At 50.4% G+C, this 16,208-nt stretch overlaps 44 non-coding genes across 44 annotated transcripts; all 44 read left to right on the top strand.

Annotated features, from left to right (window-relative positions):
- The first annotated feature begins 401 nt into the window (after nucleotides 1-401).
- TRNAE-UUC (transfer RNA glutamic acid (anticodon UUC)) lies at nucleotides 402-473 on the top strand. Its single transcript has one exon. It is a non-coding gene; the product is annotated as a tRNA-Glu (tRNA).
- A 491-nt stretch (nucleotides 474-964) lies between these two features.
- TRNAP-UGG (transfer RNA proline (anticodon UGG)) lies at nucleotides 965-1,036 on the top strand. Its single transcript has one exon. It is a non-coding gene; the product is annotated as a tRNA-Pro (tRNA).
- A 92-nt stretch (nucleotides 1,037-1,128) lies between these two features.
- TRNAE-UUC (transfer RNA glutamic acid (anticodon UUC)) lies at nucleotides 1,129-1,200 on the top strand. The gene has a single exon. It is a non-coding gene; the product is annotated as a tRNA-Glu (tRNA).
- A 5-nt stretch (nucleotides 1,201-1,205) lies between these two features.
- TRNAQ-CUG (transfer RNA glutamine (anticodon CUG)) lies at nucleotides 1,206-1,277 on the top strand. The gene has a single exon. It is a non-coding gene; the product is annotated as a tRNA-Gln (tRNA).
- Nucleotides 1,278-1,371: 94 nt separating this feature from the next.
- TRNAE-UUC (transfer RNA glutamic acid (anticodon UUC)) lies at nucleotides 1,372-1,443 on the top strand. The gene has a single exon. It is a non-coding gene; the product is annotated as a tRNA-Glu (tRNA).
- Nucleotides 1,444-1,448: 5 nt separating this feature from the next.
- On the top strand, nucleotides 1,449-1,520 carry TRNAQ-CUG (transfer RNA glutamine (anticodon CUG)). Its single transcript has one exon. It is a non-coding gene; the product is annotated as a tRNA-Gln (tRNA).
- A 171-nt stretch (nucleotides 1,521-1,691) lies between these two features.
- On the top strand, nucleotides 1,692-1,763 carry TRNAQ-CUG (transfer RNA glutamine (anticodon CUG)). The gene has a single exon. It is a non-coding gene; the product is annotated as a tRNA-Gln (tRNA).
- Nucleotides 1,764-2,178: 415 nt separating this feature from the next.
- Nucleotides 2,179-2,250, top strand: TRNAQ-UUG (transfer RNA glutamine (anticodon UUG)). Its single transcript has one exon. It is a non-coding gene; the product is annotated as a tRNA-Gln (tRNA).
- A 656-nt stretch (nucleotides 2,251-2,906) lies between these two features.
- On the top strand, nucleotides 2,907-2,978 carry TRNAQ-UUG (transfer RNA glutamine (anticodon UUG)). The gene has a single exon. It is a non-coding gene; the product is annotated as a tRNA-Gln (tRNA).
- A 335-nt stretch (nucleotides 2,979-3,313) lies between these two features.
- TRNAE-UUC (transfer RNA glutamic acid (anticodon UUC)) lies at nucleotides 3,314-3,385 on the top strand. The gene has a single exon. It is a non-coding gene; the product is annotated as a tRNA-Glu (tRNA).
- A 5-nt stretch (nucleotides 3,386-3,390) lies between these two features.
- On the top strand, nucleotides 3,391-3,462 carry TRNAQ-UUG (transfer RNA glutamine (anticodon UUG)). The gene has a single exon. It is a non-coding gene; the product is annotated as a tRNA-Gln (tRNA).
- Nucleotides 3,463-3,555: 93 nt separating this feature from the next.
- On the top strand, nucleotides 3,556-3,627 carry TRNAE-UUC (transfer RNA glutamic acid (anticodon UUC)). The gene has a single exon. It is a non-coding gene; the product is annotated as a tRNA-Glu (tRNA).
- A 167-nt stretch (nucleotides 3,628-3,794) lies between these two features.
- TRNAE-UUC (transfer RNA glutamic acid (anticodon UUC)) lies at nucleotides 3,795-3,866 on the top strand. Its single transcript has one exon. It is a non-coding gene; the product is annotated as a tRNA-Glu (tRNA).
- A 5-nt stretch (nucleotides 3,867-3,871) lies between these two features.
- TRNAQ-CUG (transfer RNA glutamine (anticodon CUG)) lies at nucleotides 3,872-3,943 on the top strand. The gene has a single exon. It is a non-coding gene; the product is annotated as a tRNA-Gln (tRNA).
- Nucleotides 3,944-4,115: 172 nt separating this feature from the next.
- TRNAQ-CUG (transfer RNA glutamine (anticodon CUG)) lies at nucleotides 4,116-4,187 on the top strand. The gene has a single exon. It is a non-coding gene; the product is annotated as a tRNA-Gln (tRNA).
- Nucleotides 4,188-4,765: 578 nt separating this feature from the next.
- On the top strand, nucleotides 4,766-4,841 carry TRNAE-UUC (transfer RNA glutamic acid (anticodon UUC)). Its single transcript has one exon. It is a non-coding gene; the product is annotated as a tRNA-Glu (tRNA).
- Nucleotide 4,842: 1 nt separating this feature from the next.
- TRNAQ-CUG (transfer RNA glutamine (anticodon CUG)) lies at nucleotides 4,843-4,914 on the top strand. The gene has a single exon. It is a non-coding gene; the product is annotated as a tRNA-Gln (tRNA).
- A 170-nt stretch (nucleotides 4,915-5,084) lies between these two features.
- On the top strand, nucleotides 5,085-5,156 carry TRNAQ-UUG (transfer RNA glutamine (anticodon UUG)). Its single transcript has one exon. It is a non-coding gene; the product is annotated as a tRNA-Gln (tRNA).
- Nucleotides 5,157-5,250: 94 nt separating this feature from the next.
- Nucleotides 5,251-5,322, top strand: TRNAE-UUC (transfer RNA glutamic acid (anticodon UUC)). Its single transcript has one exon. It is a non-coding gene; the product is annotated as a tRNA-Glu (tRNA).
- Nucleotides 5,323-5,489: 167 nt separating this feature from the next.
- On the top strand, nucleotides 5,490-5,561 carry TRNAE-UUC (transfer RNA glutamic acid (anticodon UUC)). Its single transcript has one exon. It is a non-coding gene; the product is annotated as a tRNA-Glu (tRNA).
- A 5-nt stretch (nucleotides 5,562-5,566) lies between these two features.
- Nucleotides 5,567-5,638, top strand: TRNAQ-CUG (transfer RNA glutamine (anticodon CUG)). The gene has a single exon. It is a non-coding gene; the product is annotated as a tRNA-Gln (tRNA).
- Nucleotides 5,639-5,732: 94 nt separating this feature from the next.
- Nucleotides 5,733-5,804, top strand: TRNAE-UUC (transfer RNA glutamic acid (anticodon UUC)). Its single transcript has one exon. It is a non-coding gene; the product is annotated as a tRNA-Glu (tRNA).
- Nucleotides 5,805-6,461: 657 nt separating this feature from the next.
- TRNAE-UUC (transfer RNA glutamic acid (anticodon UUC)) lies at nucleotides 6,462-6,533 on the top strand. Its single transcript has one exon. It is a non-coding gene; the product is annotated as a tRNA-Glu (tRNA).
- Nucleotides 6,534-7,024: 491 nt separating this feature from the next.
- On the top strand, nucleotides 7,025-7,096 carry TRNAP-UGG (transfer RNA proline (anticodon UGG)). Its single transcript has one exon. It is a non-coding gene; the product is annotated as a tRNA-Pro (tRNA).
- Nucleotides 7,097-7,674: 578 nt separating this feature from the next.
- Nucleotides 7,675-7,746, top strand: TRNAE-UUC (transfer RNA glutamic acid (anticodon UUC)). The gene has a single exon. It is a non-coding gene; the product is annotated as a tRNA-Glu (tRNA).
- Nucleotides 7,747-8,639: 893 nt separating this feature from the next.
- TRNAE-UUC (transfer RNA glutamic acid (anticodon UUC)) lies at nucleotides 8,640-8,711 on the top strand. The gene has a single exon. It is a non-coding gene; the product is annotated as a tRNA-Glu (tRNA).
- A 5-nt stretch (nucleotides 8,712-8,716) lies between these two features.
- On the top strand, nucleotides 8,717-8,788 carry TRNAQ-CUG (transfer RNA glutamine (anticodon CUG)). Its single transcript has one exon. It is a non-coding gene; the product is annotated as a tRNA-Gln (tRNA).
- A 171-nt stretch (nucleotides 8,789-8,959) lies between these two features.
- Nucleotides 8,960-9,031, top strand: TRNAQ-UUG (transfer RNA glutamine (anticodon UUG)). Its single transcript has one exon. It is a non-coding gene; the product is annotated as a tRNA-Gln (tRNA).
- Nucleotides 9,032-9,610: 579 nt separating this feature from the next.
- TRNAE-UUC (transfer RNA glutamic acid (anticodon UUC)) lies at nucleotides 9,611-9,682 on the top strand. The gene has a single exon. It is a non-coding gene; the product is annotated as a tRNA-Glu (tRNA).
- A 401-nt stretch (nucleotides 9,683-10,083) lies between these two features.
- On the top strand, nucleotides 10,084-10,155 carry TRNAE-UUC (transfer RNA glutamic acid (anticodon UUC)). Its single transcript has one exon. It is a non-coding gene; the product is annotated as a tRNA-Glu (tRNA).
- A 5-nt stretch (nucleotides 10,156-10,160) lies between these two features.
- TRNAQ-CUG (transfer RNA glutamine (anticodon CUG)) lies at nucleotides 10,161-10,232 on the top strand. Its single transcript has one exon. It is a non-coding gene; the product is annotated as a tRNA-Gln (tRNA).
- A 334-nt stretch (nucleotides 10,233-10,566) lies between these two features.
- Nucleotides 10,567-10,638, top strand: TRNAE-UUC (transfer RNA glutamic acid (anticodon UUC)). The gene has a single exon. It is a non-coding gene; the product is annotated as a tRNA-Glu (tRNA).
- A 5-nt stretch (nucleotides 10,639-10,643) lies between these two features.
- Nucleotides 10,644-10,715, top strand: TRNAQ-UUG (transfer RNA glutamine (anticodon UUG)). Its single transcript has one exon. It is a non-coding gene; the product is annotated as a tRNA-Gln (tRNA).
- Nucleotides 10,716-12,022: 1,307 nt separating this feature from the next.
- Nucleotides 12,023-12,094, top strand: TRNAE-UUC (transfer RNA glutamic acid (anticodon UUC)). Its single transcript has one exon. It is a non-coding gene; the product is annotated as a tRNA-Glu (tRNA).
- Nucleotides 12,095-12,099: 5 nt separating this feature from the next.
- TRNAQ-UUG (transfer RNA glutamine (anticodon UUG)) lies at nucleotides 12,100-12,171 on the top strand. The gene has a single exon. It is a non-coding gene; the product is annotated as a tRNA-Gln (tRNA).
- Nucleotides 12,172-12,505: 334 nt separating this feature from the next.
- On the top strand, nucleotides 12,506-12,577 carry TRNAE-UUC (transfer RNA glutamic acid (anticodon UUC)). Its single transcript has one exon. It is a non-coding gene; the product is annotated as a tRNA-Glu (tRNA).
- A 5-nt stretch (nucleotides 12,578-12,582) lies between these two features.
- TRNAQ-UUG (transfer RNA glutamine (anticodon UUG)) lies at nucleotides 12,583-12,654 on the top strand. The gene has a single exon. It is a non-coding gene; the product is annotated as a tRNA-Gln (tRNA).
- Nucleotides 12,655-13,067: 413 nt separating this feature from the next.
- On the top strand, nucleotides 13,068-13,139 carry TRNAQ-UUG (transfer RNA glutamine (anticodon UUG)). The gene has a single exon. It is a non-coding gene; the product is annotated as a tRNA-Gln (tRNA).
- Nucleotides 13,140-13,925: 786 nt separating this feature from the next.
- On the top strand, nucleotides 13,926-13,997 carry TRNAE-UUC (transfer RNA glutamic acid (anticodon UUC)). The gene has a single exon. It is a non-coding gene; the product is annotated as a tRNA-Glu (tRNA).
- Nucleotides 13,998-14,002: 5 nt separating this feature from the next.
- TRNAQ-UUG (transfer RNA glutamine (anticodon UUG)) lies at nucleotides 14,003-14,074 on the top strand. Its single transcript has one exon. It is a non-coding gene; the product is annotated as a tRNA-Gln (tRNA).
- A 1,307-nt stretch (nucleotides 14,075-15,381) lies between these two features.
- On the top strand, nucleotides 15,382-15,453 carry TRNAE-UUC (transfer RNA glutamic acid (anticodon UUC)). Its single transcript has one exon. It is a non-coding gene; the product is annotated as a tRNA-Glu (tRNA).
- A 5-nt stretch (nucleotides 15,454-15,458) lies between these two features.
- On the top strand, nucleotides 15,459-15,530 carry TRNAQ-UUG (transfer RNA glutamine (anticodon UUG)). Its single transcript has one exon. It is a non-coding gene; the product is annotated as a tRNA-Gln (tRNA).
- Nucleotides 15,531-15,864: 334 nt separating this feature from the next.
- TRNAE-UUC (transfer RNA glutamic acid (anticodon UUC)) lies at nucleotides 15,865-15,936 on the top strand. The gene has a single exon. It is a non-coding gene; the product is annotated as a tRNA-Glu (tRNA).
- Nucleotides 15,937-15,941: 5 nt separating this feature from the next.
- On the top strand, nucleotides 15,942-16,013 carry TRNAQ-UUG (transfer RNA glutamine (anticodon UUG)). The gene has a single exon. It is a non-coding gene; the product is annotated as a tRNA-Gln (tRNA).
- The last annotated feature ends 195 nt before the right edge of the window (nucleotides 16,014-16,208 follow it).

The raw sequence follows: 16,208 nt of genomic DNA, 5'->3' as shown, positions 1-16,208 counted from the left end.
GGTGTAACGGTTAGCACTCTGGAGTCTTAATACAGGGATTCGGGTTCAAATCTCGGTGATACCTTGCTTTTTATTTTTCCTAATGCAGCAAAAGCTGGCAACGACGAAACTGTCCACGATTAGACACCAGTCCAGCGCTCGTTCTCTTGCCTTCATCTCCGGCGCGGTCTAGTGGCTAGGATATCTGGCTTTCACAAAGAAGGCCCGGGTTCAATTCCCGGCGTCGGAAAGTGCGGTTTCATGGTGTAACGGTTAGCACTCTGGACTCATAATCCAGCGATCCGAGTTCAAATTTTGGTGAGTCCTTGTTTTTTTATTTTTGCTAAAGCAGCGAAAGCTGGCAACGACGAAAGTGTCAGCGAATAGACCGCGGTACCAATGCTCGTTCTCTTGCCTTCATCTCCGGCGTGGTCTAGTGGCTAGGATATCTGGCTTTCACCCAGAAGGCCCGGGTTCGATTCCCGGCGTCGGAAAGTGCGGTCTCGTGGTGTAACAGTTAGCACTCTGGACTCTGAATCCAGCGATCCAAGTTCAAATCTCGGTGAGACCTTGCTTTTTATTTTTGCTAATGCAGCAAAAGCTGGAAACAACGAAACTGTCAGAGAATAGACCGCGGTACCGATGCTCGCTCCCTCCAGCCATCTCCGGCGTGGTCTAGTGGCTAGGATATCTGGCTTTCACCCAGGAAGCATGGGTTCGATTTTCGGCGTCGGAAAGTGCGGTTTCATGGATTAATGGTTAACACTCTGGAGTCTAAATACAGCGATCCGAGTTCAGTTCTCGGTGAGACCTTGCTTTTTTATTTTTGCTAATGCAGCAAAAGTTGGCAACGACGACGCTGTCCGCGAATAGACATTGGTACCAGCGCTTGTTCTGTGGCCGTCATTTCCGGCGTGGTCTAGTGACTAGGATATCTGGCTTTCACAAAGAAGGCCCGGTTTCGATTCTCAAAGTCGGAAAGTGCTGTCTCATGGTGTAATGGTTAGCACTCTGGATTTGGAATCCAGCGATCTGAGTTCAAATCTCGGTGAGACCTTGCTTTTTATTTTTTCTAATGCAGCAAAGCTGGCCACGACGAAACTGTCAACGAATAGAGCGCGGTACTGATGCTCGCTGCCTTGTGCCATCTTCGGCGTGGTCTACTGGCTAGGATATCTGGCTTTCACCCAGAATGCCCGGGTTCGATTCCCGGCGTCGGAAAAGGCGGTCTCATGGTGTAACGGTTAGCACTCTGGACTCTGAATCCAGCGATCCGAGTTTAATTCTCGGTGAGATCTTGCTTTTTTATCTTTGCTAATGCAGCAAAAGCTGGCAACGACGAAACTGTCAACGAATAGACCGCGGTACCGATGCTCGCTGCCTTGAGTCATTTTCGGCGTGGTCTAGTGGCTAGGATATCTGGCTTTCACCCAGAATGCCCGGGTTCGATTCCCGGCGTTGGAAAAGGCGGTCTCATGGTGTAACGGTTAGCACTCTGGACTCTGAATCCAGCGATCCGAGTTTAATTCTCGGTGAGATCTTGCTTTTTTATCTTTGCTAATGCAGCAAAAGCTGGCAACGACGAAACTTTCAACGAATAGACCGCGGTACCGATGCTCGCTGCCTTGAGTCATTTTCGGCGTGGTCTAGTGGCTAGAATATATGGCTTTCACCAAGAAGGCCCGGGTTCGATTCCCGGCGTCAGAATGTGCGGTCTTATGGTGTAATGGTTAGCACTCTGGACTCTGAATCCAGCTATCCGAGTTCAAATCTCGGTCAGACCTTGCTTTTTTATTTTTGCTAATGCAGCAAAAGCTGGCAATGACGACGCTGTCCGCGAATAGACATCGGTACCAGCGCTCGTTTTCTTCTCGCCATCTCTGGCATGGTCTAGTGGCTAGGATATCTGGCTGTCACCCAGGAAGCCTGGGTTCGATTTTCGGCGTCGGAAAGTGCGGTCTTATGGATTAATGGTTAGCACTCTGGACTCTGAATCCAGCGATACGAGTTCAAATCTCGGTGAGACCTTGCTTTTTTATTTTTGCTAATGCAGCAAAAGCTGGCAACGACGAAACTGTCAACGAATAGACCGCGGTACCGATGCTGGCTGCCTTGAGCCATCTCCGGCGTGGTCTAGTGGCTAGGATATCTGGCTTTCACAAAGAAGGCCCGGGTTCGATTCTCGGCGTCGGAAAGTGCGGTCTCATGGTGTAATGGTTAGCACTCTGGACTTTGAATCTAGCGACCTGAGTTCAAATCTCGGTGAGACCTTGCTTTTTATTTTTTTCTAATGCAGCAAAGCTGGCAACGACGAAACTGTCAACGAATAGACCGCGGTACCGATGCTCGCTGCCTTGTGCCATCTTCGGTGTGGTCTAGTGGCTAGGATATCTGGCTGTCACCAAGAAGGCCCGGGTTCGATTCCTGGCGTCGGAATGTGCGGTCTCATGGTGTAATGGTTAGCATTCTGGACTCTGAATCCTGCGATTCGAGTTCAAATCTTGGTGAGACCTTGCTTTTTTATTTTTGCGAATGCAGCAAAAGTTGGCAACGACGACGCTGTCCGCGAATAGACATCGGTACCAGCGCTCGTTTTCTTGTCGCCATCTCTGGCATGATCTAGTGGCTAGGATACCTGGCTGTCACCCAGGAAGCCCGGGTTCGCTTTTCGGCGTCGGAAAGTGCGGTCTCATGGATTAACGGTTAGCACTCTGAAGTCTAAATACAGCGATTCGGGTTCAAATCTCAGTGAGACCCTGCTTTTTATTTTTGCTAATGCAGCAAAAGCTGGCAACGACTAAACTGTCAATGATTAGACCGCGGTACCGATGCTCGCTGCCTTGAGCTATTTCCGGCATGGTCTAGTGGCTACGATACTTGGATTTCACAAAGAAGGCCCGGGTTCGATACTCGGCGTCGAAAAGTGCGGTCTCATGGTGTAATGGTTAGCACTCTGGACTTTGAATCCAGCGATTCGAGTTCAAATCTCGGTAAGACCTTGCTTTTTATTTTTCTAATGCAGCAAAAGCTGGCAACGACGAAACTGTCCGCGAACAGACACCGGTGCTAGCTATCATTCCCTTGGCGCCATCTCTGGCATGGTCTAGTGGCTAGGATATCTGGCTTTCACCATGAAGGCCCGGGTTTCATTCCCGGTGTTGAAAAGTGCGGTCTCATGGTGTAAAGGTTTGCGCTCTGGACTCTGAAGCCAGCGATCCGACTTCAAATCTCGGTGAGACCTTGCTTTTTATTTTTCCTAATGCAGCAAAAGGTGCCAAAGACAAAACTGTCCGCGAAAACACACTGGTACCGGCACTCATTCTCATGCGCGATCTCTGGCGTGGTCTAGTGGCTAGGATATCTGGCTTTCACCCAGAAGGCCCGCGTTCGATTCCCGGCGTCGGAAAGTGCGGTCTCATGGTGTAATGGTTAGCACTCTGGACTTTGAATCCAGCGATCCGAGTTCAAATCTCGGTGAGACCTGGCTTTTTATTTTTGCTAATGGAGCATGGCTGGCAACGACGAAACTGTCCGGAAACGGACTCCAGTACTAGCGCTCGTTCTCTTGTCACCATATCCGGCGTGGTCTAGTGGCTAGAATATTTGGCTTTCACCCAGAAGGCCCGGGTTCAAATCCCGGCGTCGGAAAGTGCGGTCATGGTGTAACGGTTAGCACTCTGGAGTTTAAATACAGCGATCCGAGTTCAAATCTCGGTGAGACCTCTTTTTATTTTTGCTAATGCAGCAAAAGCTGGCAACGACGAAACTGTCCACGAATAGACACCGGTACCAGCGCTCGTTCTCTTATCGTCATCTCCGGCGTGGTCTAGTGGCTAGGATATCTGGCTTTCACCCAGAAGGCCCGGGTTCGATTCCCGGCGTCGGAAATTGCGGTCTCATGGTGTAACGGTTAGCACTCTGGACTCTGAATCCAGCGATCCGAGTTTAATTCTCGATGAGATCTTGCTTTTTTTATCTTTGCTAATGCAGCAAAAGCTGGCAACGACGAAACTGTCAACAAATAGACCGCGGTACCGATGCTCGCTGCCTTGTGCCGTCTTTGGCGTGGTGTAGTGGCTAGGATTTCTGGCTTTCACCAAGAAGACCAGGGTTCAATTCCCGGCGTCGGATTGTGCGGTCTCATGGTGTAATGGTTAGCACTCTGGACTCTGAATCCAGCGATCTGAGTTCAAATCTCGGTGAGACCTTGCTTTTTACTTTTGCGAATGCAGCAAAAGCTGGCAACGATGAAACTGTCAACGAAAAGACCGCGGTACCGATGCTCGCTCCCTCGAGCCATCTCTGTCGTTGTCTAGTGGGTAGCATATGTGGCTTTCACCCAGAAGGCCCGGGTTCGATTCCCGGCGTCAGAAAGTGTGGTCTATTTTTGTAATGGTTAGCACTCTGCACTCTGCATCCAGCGATCTGAGTTCAAATCTCGGTGAGACCTTGCTTTTTATTTTTGCTAATGGAGCATAGCTGGCAACGACGAAACTGTCCGGAAACGGACTCCAGTACTAGCGCTCGTTCTCTTGTCGCCATCTCCGGCATGGTCTAGTGGCTAGGATATTTGGCTTTCACCCAGAAGGCCCGGGATTCATTCCCGGTGTTGGAAAGTGCGGTCTCATGGGGAAATAGCTAGCACTCTGGACTTTGATACTGGGGAAACAAGTCCAATTCTCGGTGAGACCTTGCTTTTTATTTTTGCTAATGCAGCGAAAGCTGGCAATGACGAAACTGTCCACGATTAGACACTGGTACCAGCGCTCGTTCTCTTGCCTTCATCACCGGCGTGGTCTAGTGGCTAGGATATCTGGCTTTCACCCAGAAGGCCCGGGTTCGATTTCCGGCGTCGCAAAGTGCGGTCTCATGGTGTAACGGTTAGCACTCTGGACTCTGAATCCAGCGATCCGAGTTCAAATCTCGGTGAGACCTTGCTTTTTATTTTTGCTAATGCAGCGAAAGCTGGACACGACGAAACTGTCAGCGAATAGACCGCGGTACCGATGCTCGCTGCCTTCTGCCGTCTCTGGCATGGTCTAGTGACTAGGATATCTGGCTTTCACAAAGAAGGCCCGGGTTCGATTCTCGGCGTCGGAAAGTGCGGTCTCATGGTGTAATGGTTAGCACTCTGGACTTTGAATCCAGCGATCTGAGTTCAAATCTCGGTGGGACCTTGCTTTTTATTTTTGCTAATGCAGCAAAAGCTGGCAACGACGAAACTTTCCGCGAACTGACTCCAGTACTAGCGCTCGTTCTCTTGTCGCCATCTCCGGCGTGGTCTAGTGGCTAGGATATTTGGCTTTCACCCAGAAGGCCCGGGTTCGATTCCCGACGTCGGAAAGTGTGGTCATGGTGTAACGGTTAGCACTCTGGAGTTTAAATACAGCGATACGAGTTCAAATCTCGGTGAGACATCTTTTTATTTTTGCTAATGCAGCAAAAGCTGGCAATGACGAAACTGTCCTCGAATAGATACCGGTACCAGCGCTCGTTCTCTTGTCGTCATCTCCGGTGTGGTCTAGTGGCTAGGATATCTGGCTTTCACCCAGAAGGCCCGGGTTCGATTCCCGGCGTCGGAAATGGCGGTCTCATGGTGTAACGGTTAGCACTCTGGACTCTGAATCCAGTGATCCGAGTTTAATTCTCGGTGAGATCTTGCTTTTTTATCTTTGCTAATGCAGCAAAAGCTGGCAACGACGAAACTGTCAACGAATAGACCGCGGCACCGATGCTCGCTGCCTTGTGCCGTCTTCGGCGTGGTCTAGTGGCTAGGATATCTGGCTTTCACCAAGAAGACCCGGGTTCGATTCCCGGCGTCGGATTGTGCGGTCTCATGGTGTAATGGTTAGCACTGTGGACTGTGAATCCAGCGATCCGAGTTCAAATGTTGGTGAGACCTTGCTTTTTATTTTTGCTAATGCAGCAAAAGCTGGCAACGACGAAACTGTCAGCGAATGGACTCCAGTACTAGCGCTCGTTCTCTTGTCGCCATCTCCGGCGTGGTCTAGTGGCTAGGATATTTGGCTTTCACCCGGAAGGCCCAGGTTCATTTCCCGGCGTCGGAAAGTTCGGTCTCATGGTGTAACGGTTAGCACTCTGGAGTCTTAATACAGCGATTCGGGTTCAAATCTCGGTGATACCTTGCTTTTTATTTTTCCTAATGCAGCAAAAGCTGGCAACGACGAAACTGTCCACGATTAGACACCAGTCCAGCGCTCGTTCTCTTGCCTTCATCTCCGGCGCGGTCTAGTGGCTAGGATATCTGGCTTTCACAAAGAAGGCCCGGGTTCAATTCCCGGCGTCGGAAAGTGCGGTTTCATGGTGTAACGGTTAGCACTCTGGACTCATAATCCAGCGATCCGAGTTCAAATTTTGGTGAGTCCTTGTTTTTTTATTTTTGCTAAGGCAGCGAAAGCTGGCAACGACGAAAGTGTCAGCGAATAGACCGCGGTACCAATGCTCGTTCTCTTGCCTTCATCTCCGGCGTGGTCTAGTGGCTAGGATATCTGGCTTTCACCCAGAAGGCCCGGGTTCGATTCCCGGCGTCGGAAAGTGCGGTCTCGTGGTGTAACAGTTAGCACTCTGGACTCTGAATCCAGCGATCCAAGTTCAAATCTCGGTGAGACCTTGCTTTTTATTTTTGCTAATGCAGCAAAAGCTGGAAACAACGAAACTGTCAGAGAATAGACCGCGGTACCGATGCTCGCTCCCTCCAGCCATCTCCGGCGTGGTCTAGTGGCTAGGATATCTGGCTTTCACCCAGGAAGCATGGGTTTGATTTTCGGCGTCGGAAAGTGCGGTTTCATGGATTAATGGTTAACACTCTGGAGTCTGAATACAGCGATCCGAGTTCAGTTCTCGGTGAGACCTTGCTTTTTTATTTTTGCTAATGCAGCAAAAGTTGGCAACGACGACGCTGTCCGCGAATGGACATTGGTACCAGCGCTTGTTCTGTGGCCGTCATTTCCGGCGTGGTCTAGTGACTAGGATATCTGGCTTTCACAAAGAAGGCCCGGTTTCGATTCTCAAAGTCGGAAAGTGCTGTCTCATGGTGTAATGGTTAGCACTCTGGATTTGGAATCCAGCGATCTGAGTTCAAATCTCGGTGAGACCTTGCTTTTTATTTTTTCTAATGCAGCAAAGCTGGCAACGACGAAACTGTCAACGAATAGAGCGCGGTACTGATGCTCGCTGCCTTGTGCCATCTTCGGCGTGGTCTAGTGGCTAGGATATCTGGCTATCGCCAAGAAGGCCCGGGTTCGATTCCTGGCGTCGGAATGTGCGGTCTCATGGTGTACTGGTTAGCATTCTCGACTCTGAATTCTGCGATTCGAGTTCAAATCTTGGTGAGACCTTGCTTTTTTATTTTTGCGAATGCAGCAAAAGTTGGCAACGACGACGCTGTCCGCGAATAGACATCGGTAACAGCGCTCGTTTTCTTCTCGCCATCTCCGGCATGGTCTAGTGGCTAGGATATCTGGCTGTCACCCAGGAAGCCCGGGTTCGATTTTCGGCGTCGGAAAGTGCGGTCTCATGGATTAACGGTTAGCACTCTGAAGTCTAAATACAGCGATTCGGGTTCTAATCTCAGTGAGACCCTGCTTTTTATTTTTCCTAATTCAGCAAAAGCTGGCAACGATGACGCTATCCACGAATAGACAGCGGTACCGATGCTCACTCCCTCGAGCCATCTCCGGCGTGGTCTAGTGGCTAGGATTTCTGGCTTTCACCCAGAAGACCCGGGTTCAATTCCCGGTGTCGGAAAGTCCAGTCTAATGGTGTATCGGTTAGCACTCTGGACTCTGAATCCAGCGATACGAGTTCAAATCTTGGTGAGACCTTGCTTTTTGTTTTTGCTAATGCAGCAAAAGCTGGCAACGACGAAACTGTCAACGAATAGACCGCGGTAGCGATGCTCGCTCCCTCGAGCCATCTCTGGCGTGGTCTAGTGGCTAGTATATCTGGCTTACACCCAGAAGGCCCGGGTTTGATTCTCGGCGTCGGAAAGTGTGGTATCATGGTGTAATGGTTAGCACTCTGGACTTTGAATCTAGTGATCTGAGTTCAATCTCGGTGAGACCTTGCTTTTCATTTTTGCTAATGCAGCAAAACTGGCAAAGACGAAACTGTCCGCGAACAGACACCGGTGCCTGCGCTCATTCCCTTGGCGCCATCTTGCATTGTCTAGTGGCTAGGATATCTGGCTTTCACCAAGAAGGCCCGGGTTTCATTCCCGGTGTTGGAAAGTGCGGTCTCATGGTGTAACAGCTAGCACTCTGGACTCTGAAACCAGGGAACCGAGTTCAAATCTCGGTGAGACCTTGCTTTTTATTTTTGCTAATGCAACAAAAGCTGGCAACGGCGAAACTTTGCGCGGATAGACACCGGTACTAGCGCTCGTTCTCTTGTCGCCATCTCCGGCGTGGTCTAGTGGTTAGAATTTCTGGGTTTCCTTCAGAAGGCGCGGGTTTGGTTCCCCGCGTCGGAAAGTGCGGTCTCATGGAATAACGGTTAGACTCTGGAGTCTAAATACAGCGATTCGGGTTCAAATCTCGGTGAGACCTTGCTCTTTATTTTTCCTAATGCAGCAAAAGCTGGCAACGACGACGCTGTCCACGAATAGACCACGGTACCGATGCTCGCTCCCTCGAGCCATCTCCGGCGTGGTCTACTGGCTAGGATATCTGGCTTTCACCCAGAATGCCCGGGTTCGATTCCCGGCGTCGGAAAAGGCGGTCTCATGGTGTAACGGTTAGCACTCTGGACTCTGAATCCAGCGATCCGAGTTCAAATCTCGGTGAGACCTTGCTTTTTTATTTTTGCTAATGCAGCAAAAGCTGGCAACGACGAAACTGTCAACGAATAGACCGCGGTACCGATGCTCGCTGCCTTGAGCCATCTCCGGCGTGGTCTAGTGGCTAGGATATCTGGCTTTCACAAAGAAGGCCCGGGTTCGATTCTCGGCGTCGGAAAGTGCGGTCTCATGGTGTAATGGTTAGCATTCTAGACTTTGAATCCAGCGACCTGAGTTCAAATCTCGGTGAGACCTTGCTTTTTATTTTTTTCTAATGCAGCAAAGCTGGCAATGACGAAACTGTCAACGAATAAACCGCGGTACCGATGCTCGCTGCCTTGTGCCATCTTCGGCGTGGTCTAGTGGCTAGGATATCTGGCTATCACCAATAAGGCCCGGGTTCGATTCCTGGCGTCGGAATGTGCGGTCTCATGGTGTAATGGTTAGCATTCTGGACTCTGAATCCTGCGATTCGAGTTCAAATCTTGGTGAGACCTTGCTTTTTTTATTTTTGCGAATGCAGCAAAAGTTGGCAACGACGACACTGTCCGCGAATAGGCATCGGTACCAGCGCTCGTTTTCTTGTCGCCATCTTCGGCGTGGTCTAGTGGCTAGGATATCAGGCTTTCACCCAGAAGGCCCGGTTCGATTCCCGGCGTCAGAAAGTGCGGTCTCATGGTGAAACGATTGGCACTCTGGACTCTGATTTCAGCGATTCGGGTGCAAATCTCAGTGAGACCCTGCTTTTTATTTTTCCTAATGCAGCAAAAGCTGGCAACGATGACGCTGTCCACGAATAGACAGCGGTACCGATGCTCGCTCCCTCGAGCCATCTCCGGCGTGGTCTAGTGGCTAGTATATCTGGCTTTCACCCAGAAGGCTCGGGTTCGATCCCCGGCGTCGGAAAGTGTGGTCTATGGGTTTATTGGTTAGCACTCTGCACTCTGCATCCAGCGATCTGAGTTCAAATTTCGGTGAGACCTTGCTTTTTATTTTTGCTAATGCAGCAAAGCTGGCAACGACGAAACTGTCCGCGAACAGACACCGGTACTAGCGCTCATTCCCTTGGCGCCATCTTGCATTGTCTAGTGGCTAGGATATCTGGCTTTCACCAAGAAGGCCCAGGTTTCATTTCCTGTGTTGGAAAGTGCGGTATCATGGTGTAACGGTTAGCACTCTGGACTCTGAATCCAGCGACCCGAGTTCAAATCTCCGTGAGACCTTGCTTTTTATTTTTTCTAATGCAGCATTAGCTGGCAACGACGAAACTGTCCGCGAAAACACACTCTCATTCCCATGTCGCGATCTCTGGCGTGGTCTAGTGGCTAGGATATCTGGCTTTCACCCAGAAGGCCCGGGTTCAATACCCAGCGTCAGAAAGTGCGGTCTCATGGTGTAACGGTTAGCACTCTGGACTCTGAATCCAGCGATACGAGTTCAAATCTCGGTGAGGCCTTGCTTTTAATTTTTGCTAATGCAGCAAAGCTGGCAACGACGAAACTGTCCGCGAACAGACACCGGTACTAGCGCTCATTCCCTTGGCGCCATCTTGCATTGTCTAGTGGCTAGGATATCTGGCTTTCACCAAGAAGGCCCGGGTTTCATTCCCGGTGTTGCAAAGTGCGGTCTCATGGTGTAACACCTAGCACTCTGGACTCTGAATCCAGGGAACCGAGTTCAAATCTCGGTGAGACCTTGCTTTTTAATTTTGCTAATGCAACAAAAGCTGGCAACGGGGAAACTGTGCGCGAAAAGACACCAGTACTAGCGCTTGTTCTCTTGTCGCCATCTCCGGCGTGGTCTAGTGGCTAGGATATCTGGATTTCACCCAGAAGGCCCGGGTTCGATTCCCGGCGTCGGAAAGTGCGGTCTCATGGTGTAATGGTTAGCACTCTGGACTTTGAATCCAGCGATCCGAGTTCAAATCTCGGTGAGACCTCTCTTTTTATTTTTCCTCATGCAGCATAAGCTGGCAACGACGAAACTGTCCGCGAAAACACACCGGTACCAGCACTCATTTCCTTCTCGCGATCTCTGGCGTGGTCAAGTGGCTAGGATATCTGGCTTTCACCAAGAAGGCCCGGGTTTCATTCCCGGTGTTGGAAAGTGCGGTCTCATGGTGTAACAGCAAGCACTCTGGACTCTGAATCCAGGGAACCGAGTTCAAATCTCGGTGAGACCTTGCTTTTTATTTTTGCTAACGCAGCCAAGGCTGGCAACTACGACGCTGTCCGCGAATAGACATCGGTACCAGCGCTCGTTTTCTTGTCGCCATCTCCGGCATGGTCTAGTGGCTAGGATATCTGGCTGTCACCCAGGAGGCCCGGGTTCAATTTTCGGCGTCGTAAAGTGCGGTCTCATGGATTAACGGTTAGCACTCTGGAGTCTAAATACAGCGATTCGGGTTCAAATCTCGGTGAGACCTTGCTTTTTATTTTTCCTAATGCAGCAAAAGCTGGCAACGACGACGCTGTCCAAGAATAGACCGCGGTACCGATGCTCGCTCCCTCGAGCCATCTCCGGCGTGGTCTGGTGGGTAGGATATCTAGCTTTCACCAAAAAAGCCCCGGTTCAATCCCCGGCGTCGCAAAGTGTGGTCTATAGGTGTAATGGTTAGCACTCTGCACTCTGCATCCAGCGATCTGAGTTCAAATCTTGGTGAGACCTTGCTTTTTATTTATGCTAATGCAGCAAAAGCGGGCAACGACGAAACTCTCAATGAATAGACCGCGGTACCGATACTCGCTGCCTTGAGCCATCTCCAGCGTGTTCTAGTGGCTAGGATATCTGGTTTTCACTAAGAAGGCCCGGGTTCGATTCTCGGCGTCAGAAAGTGCGGTCTCATGGTGTAATGATTAGCACTCTTAACTTTGAATCCAGCGATCTGAGTTCAAATCTCGGTGAGACCTTGCTTTTTATTTTTGCTAGTGCAGCAAAAGCTAGCAACGACGAAACTGTCCGCGAACAGACACCGGTACTAGCGCTCATTCCCTTGGTGCCATCTCTGGCATGGTCTAGTGGCTAGGATATCTGGCTTTCACCACGAAGGCCCGGGTTTCATTCCCTGTGTTGGAAAGTGCGGTATCATGGTGTAACGATTAGCACTCTGGACTCTGAATTCAGCGACCCGAGTTCAAATCTCGGTGAGACCTTGCTTTTTATTTTTCCTAATGCAGCATTAGCTGGCAACGACGAATCTGTCCGCGAAAACACACTGTTACCAGCACTCATTCCCATGTCGCGATCTCTGGCGTGGTCTAGTGGCTAGGATATCTGGCTTTCACCCAGAAGGCCCGGGTTCGATTCTCGGCGTCGAAAAGTGCGGTCTCATGGTGTAATGGTTAGAACTCTGGACTTTGAATCCAGCGATCTGAGTTCAAATCTCGGTGAGACCTTGCTTTTTATTTTTGCTGAAGCAGCAAAGCTGGCAACGACGAAACTCTCCGCGAACAGACACCGGTACTAGCGCTCATTCCCTTGGCGCCATCTTGCATTGTCTAGTGGCTAGGATATCTGGCTTTCACCAAGAAGGCCCGGGTTTCATTCCCGGTGTTGCAAAGTGCGGTCTCATGGTGTAACAGCTAGCACTCTGGACCCTGAATCCAGGGAACCGAGTTCAAATCTCGGTGAGACCTTGCTTTTTATTTTTGCTAATGCAACAAAAGCTGGCAACGGGGAAACTGTGCGCGAATAGGCACCAGTACTAGCGCTTGTTATCTTGTCTCCATCTCCGGCGTGGTCTAGTGGCTAGGATATCTGGCTTTCACCCAGAAGGCCCGGGTTCGATTCCCGGCGTCGGAAAGTGCGGTCTCATGGTGTAATGGTTAGCACTCTGGACTTTGAATCCAGTGATCCGAGTTCAAATCTCGGTGAGACCTTGCTTTTTATTTTTCTAATGCAGCAAAAGCTGGTAACGACGAAACTGTCCGCGAACAGACACCGGTGCTAGCTATCATTCCCTTGGCGCCATCTCTGGCATGGTCTAGTGGCTAGGATATCTGGCTTTCACCAAGAAGGCCCGGGTTTTATTCCCGGTGTTGAAAAGTGCGGTCTCATGGTGTAAAGGTTTGCGCTCTGGACTCTGAAGCCAGCGATCCGAGTTCAAATCTCGGTGAGACCTTGCTTTTTATTTTTCCTAATGCAGCAAAAGGTGCCAAAGACGAAACTGTCCGCGAAAACACACCGGTACCGGCACTCATTCCCATGCCGCGATCTCTGGCGTGGTATAGTGGCTAGGTTATCTGGCTTTCACCCAGAAGGCCCGGGTTCGATTTCCGGCGTCAGATTGTGCGGTCTCATGGTGTAATGGTTAGCACTCTGGACTTTGAATCCAGCGATCCGAGTTCAAATCTCGGTGAGACCTTGCTTTTTATTTTTGTTAATGCAACAAAAGCTGGCAACAGCGAAACTGTCCGGGAACCGACGCCGGTACTTGCGCTCATTCCCTTGGCGCCATCTTGCATTGTCTAGTTGCAAGGATATCTGGCTTTCACCAAGAAGGCCCGGGTTTCATTCCCGGTGTTGGAAAGTGCGGTCTCATGGTGTAACAGCTAGCACTCTGGACTCTGAATCCAGGGAACCGAGTGCTAATGCAACAAAAGCTCGCAACGGCGAAACTGTACGCGAATAGACAACGGTACTAGCGCTCGTTCTCTTGTCGCCATCTTCAGCGTAGTCTAGTGGCTAAGATATCTGGCTTTCACCAAGAAGACCTAGGTTTGATTCCCGGCGTCGGAATGTGCGGTCTCATGGTGTAGTGGTTAGTACTCTGGACTCTGAATCCAGCGATCCCAGTTCAAATCTTGGTGAGGCCTTGCTTTTTTATTTTTGCTAATGCAGCAAAGCCGGCAACCACGAAACTGTCCGCGAACAGACACCGGTACTAGCGCTCATTCCCTTGGCGCCATCTTGCATTGTCTAGTGGCTAGGATATCTGGCTTTCACCAAGAAGGCCCGGGTTTCATTCCCGGTGTTGCAAAGTGCGGTCTCATGGTGTAACACCTAGCACTCTGGACTCTGAATCCAGGGAACCGAGTTCAAATCTCGGTGAGACCTTGCTTTTTAATTTTGCTAATGCAACAAAAGCTGGCAACGGGGAAACTGTGCGCGAAAAGACACCAGTACTAGCGCTTGTTCTCTTGTCGCCATCTCCGGCGTGGTCTAGTGGCTAGGATATCTGGATTTCACCCAGAAGGCCCGGGTTCGATTCCCGGCGTCGGAAAGTGCGGTCTCATGGTGTAATGGTTAGCACTCTGGACTTTGAATCCAGCGATCCGAGTTCAAATCTCGGTGAGACCTCTCTTTTTATTTTTCCTCATGCAGCATAAGCTGGCAACGACGAAACTGTCCGCGAAAACACACCGGTACCAGCACTCATTTCCTTCTCGCGATCTCTGGCGTGGTCAAGTGGCTAGGATATCTGGCTTTCACCAAGAAGGCCCGGGTTTCATTCCCGGTGTTGGAAAGTGCGGTCTCATGGTGTAACAGCAAGCACTCTGGACTCTGAATCCAGGGAACCGAGTTCAAATCTCGGTGAGACCTTGCTTTTTATTTTTGCTAACGCAGCCAAGGCTGGCAACTACGACGCTGTCCGCGAATAGACATCGGTACCAGCGCTCGTTTTCTTGTCGCCATCTCCGGCATGGTCTAGTGGCTAGGATATCTGGCTGTCACCCAGGAGGCCCGGGTTCAATTTTCGGCGTCGTAAAGTGCGGTCTCATGGATTAACGGTTAGCACTCTGGAGTCTAAATACAGCGATTCGGGTTCAAATCTCGGTGAGACCTTGCTTTTTATTTTTCCTAATGCAGCAAAAGCTGGCAACGACGACGCTGTCCAAGAATAGACCGCGGTACCGATGCTCGCTCCCTCGAGCCATCTCCGGCGTGGTCTGGTGGGTAGGATATCTAGCTTTCACCAAAAAAGCCCCGGTTCAATCCCCGGCGTCGCAAAGTGTGGTCTATAGGTGTAATGGTTAGCACTCTGCACTCTGCATCCAGCGATCTGAGTTCAAATCTTGGTGAGACCTTGCTTTTTATTTATGCTAATGCAGCAAAAGCGGGCAACGACGAAACTCTCAATGAATAGACCGCGGTACCGATACTCGCTGCCTTGAGCCATCTCCAGCGTGTTCTAGTGGCTAGGATATCTGGTTTTCACTAAGAAGGCCCGGGTTCGATTCTCGGCGTCAGAAAGTGCGGTCTCATGGTGTAATGATTAGCACTCTTAACTTTGAATCCAGCGATCTGAGTTCAAATCTCGGTGAGACCTTGCTTTTTATTTTTGCTAGTGCAGCAAAAGCTAGCAACGACGAAACTGTCCGCGAACAGACACCGGTACTAGCGCTCATTCCCTTGGTGCCATCTCTGGCATGGTCTAGTGGCTAGGATATCTGGCTTTCACCACGAAGGCCCGGGTTTCATTCCCTGTGTTGGAAAGTGCGGTATCATGGTGTAACGATTAGCACTCTGGACTCTGAATTCAGCGACCCGAGTTCAAATCTCGGTGAGACCTTGCTTTTTATTTTTCCTAATGCAGCATTAGCTGGCAACGACGAATCTGTCCGCGAAAACACACTGTTACCAGCACTCATTCCCATGTCGCGATCTCTGGCGTGGTCTAGTGGCTAGGATATCTGGCTTTCACCCAGAAGGCCCGGGTTCGATTCTCGGCGTCGAAAAGTGCGGTCTCATGGTGTAATGGTTAGAACTCTGGACTTTGAATCCAGCGATCTGAGTTCAAATCTCGGTGAGACCTTGCTTTTTATTTTTGCTGAAGCAGCAAAGCTGGCAACGACGAAACTCTCCGCGAACAGACACCGGTACTAGCGCTCATTCCCTTGGCGCCATCTTGCATTGTCTAGTGGCTAGGATATCTGGCTTTCACCAAGAAGGCCCGGGTTTCATTCCCGGTGTTGCAAAGTGCGGTCTCATGGTGTAACAGCTAGCACTCTGGACCCTGAATCCAGGGAACCGAGTTCAAATCTCGGTGAGACCTTGCTTTTTATTTTTGCTAATGCAACAAAAGCTGGCAACGGGGAAACTGTGCGCGAATAGGCACCAGTACTAGCGCTTGTTATCTTGTCTCCATCTCCGGCGTGGTCTAGTGGCTAGGATATCTGGCTTTCACCCAGAAGGCCCGGGTTCGATTCCCGGCGTCGGAAAGTGCGGTCTCATGGTGTAATGGTTAGCACTCTGGACTTTGAATCCAGTGATCCGAGTTCAAATCTCGGTGAGACCTTGCTTTTTATTTTTCTAATGCAGCAAAAGCTGGTAACGACGAAACTGTCCGCGAACAGACACCGGTGCTAGCTATCATTCCCTTGGCGCCATCTCTGGCATGGTCTAGTGGCTAGGATATCTGGCTTTCACCAAGAAGGCCCGGGTTTTATTCCCGGTGTTGAAAAGTGCGGTCTCATGGTGTAAAGGTTTGCGC

Source organism: Rhipicephalus microplus, chromosome 3 (genome assembly GCF_043290135.1).
Source record: "Rhipicephalus microplus isolate Deutch F79 chromosome 3, USDA_Rmic, whole genome shotgun sequence".
Taxonomy (NCBI): Eukaryota; Metazoa; Arthropoda; class Arachnida; order Ixodida; family Ixodidae; genus Rhipicephalus; species Rhipicephalus microplus.
The sequence above is the reverse complement of the archived record's forward strand: the minus strand, read 5'-3'. Positions and strand labels throughout refer to the sequence as shown.